We start from the raw sequence: 6,000 nt of genomic DNA, 5'->3' as shown, positions 1-6,000 counted from the left end.
AACCTGGTGATTCACAGACCTGTACCCCTGGGGATAAAAATATATGTTTATAAAAAAATTTTAAAAAAAACAACAAACAAACAAAAAAAGAATTTCCAGAGCCCAGTGGAATACAGAGTGACACAGATGTGCAGTCACAGCAATCTGGAAGGTGGCGGGGGTGGGGGAGCTACTTTGTGGTGACGGGGCCATATTCATTACTAGATGCCAATGCAGTAAGGTTTTGAGGGTCAAACGATTATTTCTAAATCCTTGCCCCTATATATAACAAGGCACTGGTATTCAAAAATCCACCATGAGCCTTGCTAGATCCTGATCAAAGCAAACTCTAAGAAAAAAAAATGTGAGACAGTTGGGAAAGTGTAAACAGTGATTGGATACTTGATAATATTAAGCAATTTTTGTTAAATTTTTTATAAAGTATGATAATGGGATTCCAGTTAATTTCTTGATTGAGTTTCCATACTTCCTGTTTTCTTATCTTACCTTTTTGGAAGTGATCTAGATAACCCACGATGGTCACTTTACTCATCGTTTAACTTAGCAAAACTTTAAAGTGACTGGTTACATTTCAGAAGCTATTTAAAAGTTTGCCCATAAACCTTGTAATCTTATTTATATCTATTTGATTTACTCGTTCTTAACAATTATGTTTAGACTACCCGCAACACTTTGGGAGACACTAGATAAAGTCAATCATTATTTTTTTAAAAGATTTTATTTATTTATTTGACAGAGATCACAAGTAGGCAGAGAGGCAGGCAGAGAGAAAGGAGGAAGCAGGCCCCCCACAGAGCAGAGATCCGGATGCGAGGCTCGATCCAGGACTCTAGGATCATGACTTGAGCGGAAGGCAGAGGCTTTAACCCACTGAGCCACCCAGGCGCCCCAGTCAATCATTATTTTAATTTTTTTTCTGACAAATTTGCAACAGAGATAGCATGAACTTATGTGATTTTCAGTAAACACAGGAAGAATTGAAGTTGTATATTTAATCCTGATAACTCTAAAGACATGTCTATTTTCATTAAATCCATAATCTTAAATTAGCTTTAATAACGAATATTTTCCTTATTGTAGTTGTTTTTTCATCAATTAATTTTTAAAAAATATTTTATTTATTTATTTGACAGAGAGAGACACACAGTGAGAGAGGGAACACAAGCGGGGGCAGTGGGAGAGAGAGAAGCAGGCTTCCGGCAGAGCAGGGAGCCCAATGCGAGGCTTGATCCCAAGACCCTGGGATCATGACCAGAACCGAAGGCAGAGGCTTAACTGACTGAGCCACCCAGGCATCCCTGAAGTCTTTTTTTTTTTTTTTAATAAAAAGGGTCTTGGGGCGCCTGGGTGGCTCAGTGGGTTAAACCTCTGCCTTCGGCTCAGGTCATGCTCTCAGGGTCCTGGGATCGAGCCCTGCATCGGGCTCTCTGCTCGGCGGGGAGCCTGCTTCCCCCTCTCTCTCTGCCTGCCTCTCTGCCTACTTGTGATCTCTCTCTGTGTCAAATAAATAAAATATTTTTTTAAAAAGGGTCTTTAGTTTTTAGAGATGTGTACTGAAATATTTACAGATGAAATGATACGATGTCTGGGATTTACTCCAAAATAACTCGTTGCGTGTCGGGCGGAGAATGAGTGGAGGTATAGACGAAGTGAGAACCACCGTGTTGATCACCGTTGAAGCTGGAGGACAGTCATTCAGTGTAACAGTCTCTCCACTCTTGTTTATGTTTGAACTTTTCCATAATAACAGATTTTTTTTAAATCCACGAAAGTGGTAGCACGATTTTGGGGAGGCTTCTCGATGATGAGTCTCACCCAGGAAGAGGAGCCCACAAACACGCTGTCTGTCCTTCCTTGACCACATTAGAAAGGATGAGCAGCAGGTCAAACATCTGCAGCAGGGGGCAGAGGCCCAAGGGGAGCAGAAATGAGGTGGGGTGATTCTGAAAAGAGAGGAAGGTAGGAAAGGCCTAGAACATGGCCCCATGCCAGACTGGACAAGCCACTGCCAGCCACCAAAAGACAGCACGGGGGCTGGCAACAGCTGGAGAGAGAAAGCTGAAAGGAGTGGGACTTGGAAGGGGGAAGGTATCTTGTCTACACACGTTGGCAGGGGCTGGGGGTACGCAGCTTGAACATCCGAGCTATAAAGCAGACTCACGTCTTGGGGAGAGCTGCCCTTGTCTCCACTCCAGCACTTCTGGAGACAGCATGGAGATGAGACATTTGGAATTTACTCTTAGTCCAACTCTCAAGACAAACCATAAGTCATCGAATCATCTTCTGGTTTTGTCCGCACTTTCCAAACTACAAGTCTTAGGTCAGCTGCTCTTTTTCTCTGTCTGCTCCCATTACTTTTTGGAAAACGACCCCCAACTGCCATTTTCTTAACTGCGAATCTTAGACCTGGAAGGCCCCCTGCAGATCGCTTACTGCTTTTTTCCCCAGGTGAGAAAACACAAGCTAAGAGAAAGGAAGTGACTCGAGCAGCAGGCACGTGGTAGGTGCTCAACACATTGTCTGTGGAGTCCGGGAGGTATACATACTAACCCGACTACCAAGAAATTACAGCTGGCATCAGAGCTGAAGGGTGGGTGCCCACGCCGTATAGTTTTCACATCACTCCTGGTCGAAAGGAAATGATCGCGTCGCTACAGAAGGCAAGCTTAGGCTCTTCCTGGCTTAGGTGCCTTCTTCCTCGGCGATTCTAGTTCTAGTCTCCGTGGGGCCCCTGTGTGCAGGCAAGGCAGCTCCTGGGTGTGAGGCTCACAGCTAACCCATGCCTCCTCTTCGGGCTGAGGCTTGTCCACTGCCTCATGGCCTCCTCGGTGGCCCCAGGGACTGGCCAGCCCTATTCTGGACTGCATGACAGGGTGCACATTAATCCTCGCACAGTAGACGTCTACATGGCACTCCCATCCTGAGAAAATGGTTAGCTTGGGCTCCAAACAGCCTATTGTACTGCTAAGGAGCCCTGCCTAGCATTATTTCTCTAGTTTTCGTCGACCCAGGGGAAGGAAGGAAAGGGAGGGAGGGCAGGAGGGAGACAGAGAGAGAGAAAGAGAGAATGGAAGAGAGAAAGAAAAACTACTTTTGATTTGGGGCACCTGGGTGGCTCAGTCAGTGAACCGGCCCACTCTTGATTTTGGCTCAGGTCATGATCTCAGGGCTGTGAGATGGAGCCCCACAAGGGGCTCAGCGCTCAGTGGGGAGTCTGCTTGAGGCTCCTTTCCCTCTGTTTCTCTCCCCTCCCTCTTTCTCTCTGTCTCAAATAAATAAATCTTCAAAAAACTTTTGATTTTAAGTGTTTTTAGAAGCATAAAAAGAATTAAGATCCTAACTTCCTAAAATTTGAATATAGAAGTCTTTTTCTCAAAACAGTGCAATGTCATGCCACTACCAGTTCAATAAAATGAAGGTAAATAGTGTAACATGATATCGTGAAAGCAAGGTGCATTGCTGACACCACCATTCTCATTTTCACAGAACGGAAAAGGAGGGGCGCCTGGCTGGCTCAGTTGGTGGAGCACACAACTCTTGATCCCAAGGTTGTAAGTTTGAGCCCCACACTGGGTACAGAGATTACTTAAAATCTTTTTAAAAAATGAGGCTTTAACCCACTGAGCCAATGATATGCACAAGAAGACGTCTCATTGTGAAATTTTAAAACACTAGAGACCAAAAGAAAACTTTGAAGCTTGCAGAGAGAGAAGAGTTACACCCAGAAAATTGGAAATCAATAAAGGAATCAGACTTTTCAAAAGCAACACTAGATGGGGCACCTGGGTGGCTCAGTGGGTTAAAGCCTCTGCCTTTGGCTCAGGTCATGATCCCAGAGTTCTGGGATCGAGCCCCACGTCGGGCTCTCTGCTTAGCGGGGAGCCTGCTTCCTCCTCTCTCTCTCTCTGCCTGCCTCTCTGCCTACTTGTGACCTCTGTCACATAAATTAAAAAAAAAAAAAAAGCAACACTAGAAGCAAGAACATAGTGGAATATAGTTTTCAAAATTCTGAAGGGAAATTGTTTCTAATTCGAATTCTTCACCTAGGGTTAATTTTAATCATATGTGAAGATATATTCAGATACAGAAGGGTTTTATTAAAAAATTACCTCCCTCATGGGCACCTGGGCGATCCAATCAGTTAAGCATCTGCCTTCTGCTCCTGTCATGATCCCATGTCCCACATCAGGCTCCCTGCTCTGCATGGAGTCTGCTTCTCTGCCCCTCCCCTAGCTCGTGTGCATTCTCTCTTTCTTAAATAAATAAATAAAATCTTTTTAAAAAAATTACCTCCCTTGCAATCTTTCTAAGGAAGTTAGCACAGGATGTAGTCCGGCAAAACCAGGGCGTAACACAAGAAAGGGGACCACCTGAAATGTGGAAAGCAGAGTTGAACCAAGAAGAGGAGCAATGGGCGCTCCCCAGATGACAGCTGGGTGGCAGGCCCAGAGGGCAAACATTCCAGAATGGATCAGGAAGCCAGCCAACTCCACGAGGGTTGTCTCCAAGAAAAAGAAATGGAACTCATTGATTACACGTGATGGGCGACCATGCCAAATGGAGTTTTGTGGTTCTGTCAGCAAGTTTGGGGCTGAACTCATGACAGGTACACAGAAGAACAAATCAAACCAGAAAAAAGAGACAATTTGGGGAAGATAAGATAAAGGAAATACAATTTAACGGTACCATACATGGATCAACTGAGCACAACGATTATACAAATATTGCAAATATTGAATATTTTACCCCCAATTTTTTGTATTTGTATAAGTGTGAGTGGATGTGTGTGTGTGTGTGTGTGTGTGTGTGTGTGTGTGTTGGGACATATAAGGAAGGTAGTTCCTCATCTTCCATTGTAGAAATTCAGAAATAGGTCATTTCTAAACCTAAATAAAAATAAGAAACATTAGGTGTTAAAAGAGTTATATACAAAAAGAACTAGCTAAAAATGTTAAAAGCAGTTTAAAACAACACAAATTATTATCTCATACTTCTGTAAGTCAGAAGTCCAACAGAGTATGATTACATTTTCTGCTTGGGGTCTCTTATTAAAGCTGAAATCATGTAGGTGGCCAGCCTGAGCTCCTATGTGGAGATGCTAGGGGGGGATCCAGCTGCCAGGCTCATTCACGTTGTTGGCAGGATCCAGTTCCTTCCAGCACTTTCTAATGGCCTTTTCCACTCTCAAGCCTGCAATGACACTTTGAGGCCTTTTTGTGCTTTGACTCTGTCCTTCTCTCCCATTTCCAGCTAGAGAAATTTCTCTGCTTTTAAGAGCTCAAGTGATGAGATTAGGCCTACCCTGATAATTCAGGATAATTTCCCCATTTTAAGATCTATAATCTTGATCACATCTGCAAAGTCTCTTTTGTCATGTAACAACGTTTTCATAAGGTTCCAGGCATAGCGTGAGGGCGTCTTTTCTGGGAGCAGGAATCAGGGGGTCAGGAGTGGTGGGGCAGGGGACCACAGTTTTTTTTTTTTTTTTTTTTTTTTTTAAGATTTTATTTATTTGACAGAGAGATAGCAAGAGCAGGAACACTAGCAGGGGGAGTGGAAGAGCAGGCTTTCCCTGAGCAGGGAGCCCGATGTGGGGCTCGATCCCAGGACCCAGGGATCATGATCTGAGCTGAAGGCAGACACTTAATGACTAAGCCAGCCAGGTGCTCATTGTTTACTGAATTCAAAGGGACTCTATTTTAGGTAATATATTGAATGTCATGATATATATACAAAAATCCATTTTTGTGTTTCTAGGCAAAATGGCCTATGATTTGCAGAACATGGTAAGAAATAGTTGTTAGGCACAATCATGGCTGGGTCCTGGTGAAAATTCTGATTTGGATGGACCACAGGGCTCATCCAACGTATCGATTCCTCTGTTCTTACTGTTGTATTAAAGGACCCACTCCTGTTATTTTTGGCAGTTACGGCTCATAGCTAGCTACTTCCTGTAGCAACAGTAGGTGACTGTAAATGCATTTTCTTTTTTTTTTTTAA

The sequence above is a fragment of the Enhydra lutris genome, unplaced genomic scaffold, assembly GCF_002288905.1.
Source record: "Enhydra lutris kenyoni isolate GAN:26980312 unplaced genomic scaffold, ASM228890v2 scaffoldscaffold53, whole genome shotgun sequence".
Lineage (NCBI taxonomy): Eukaryota > Metazoa > Chordata > Mammalia > Carnivora > Mustelidae > Enhydra > Enhydra lutris.
Note: the sequence above shows the minus strand (reverse complement) of the source record.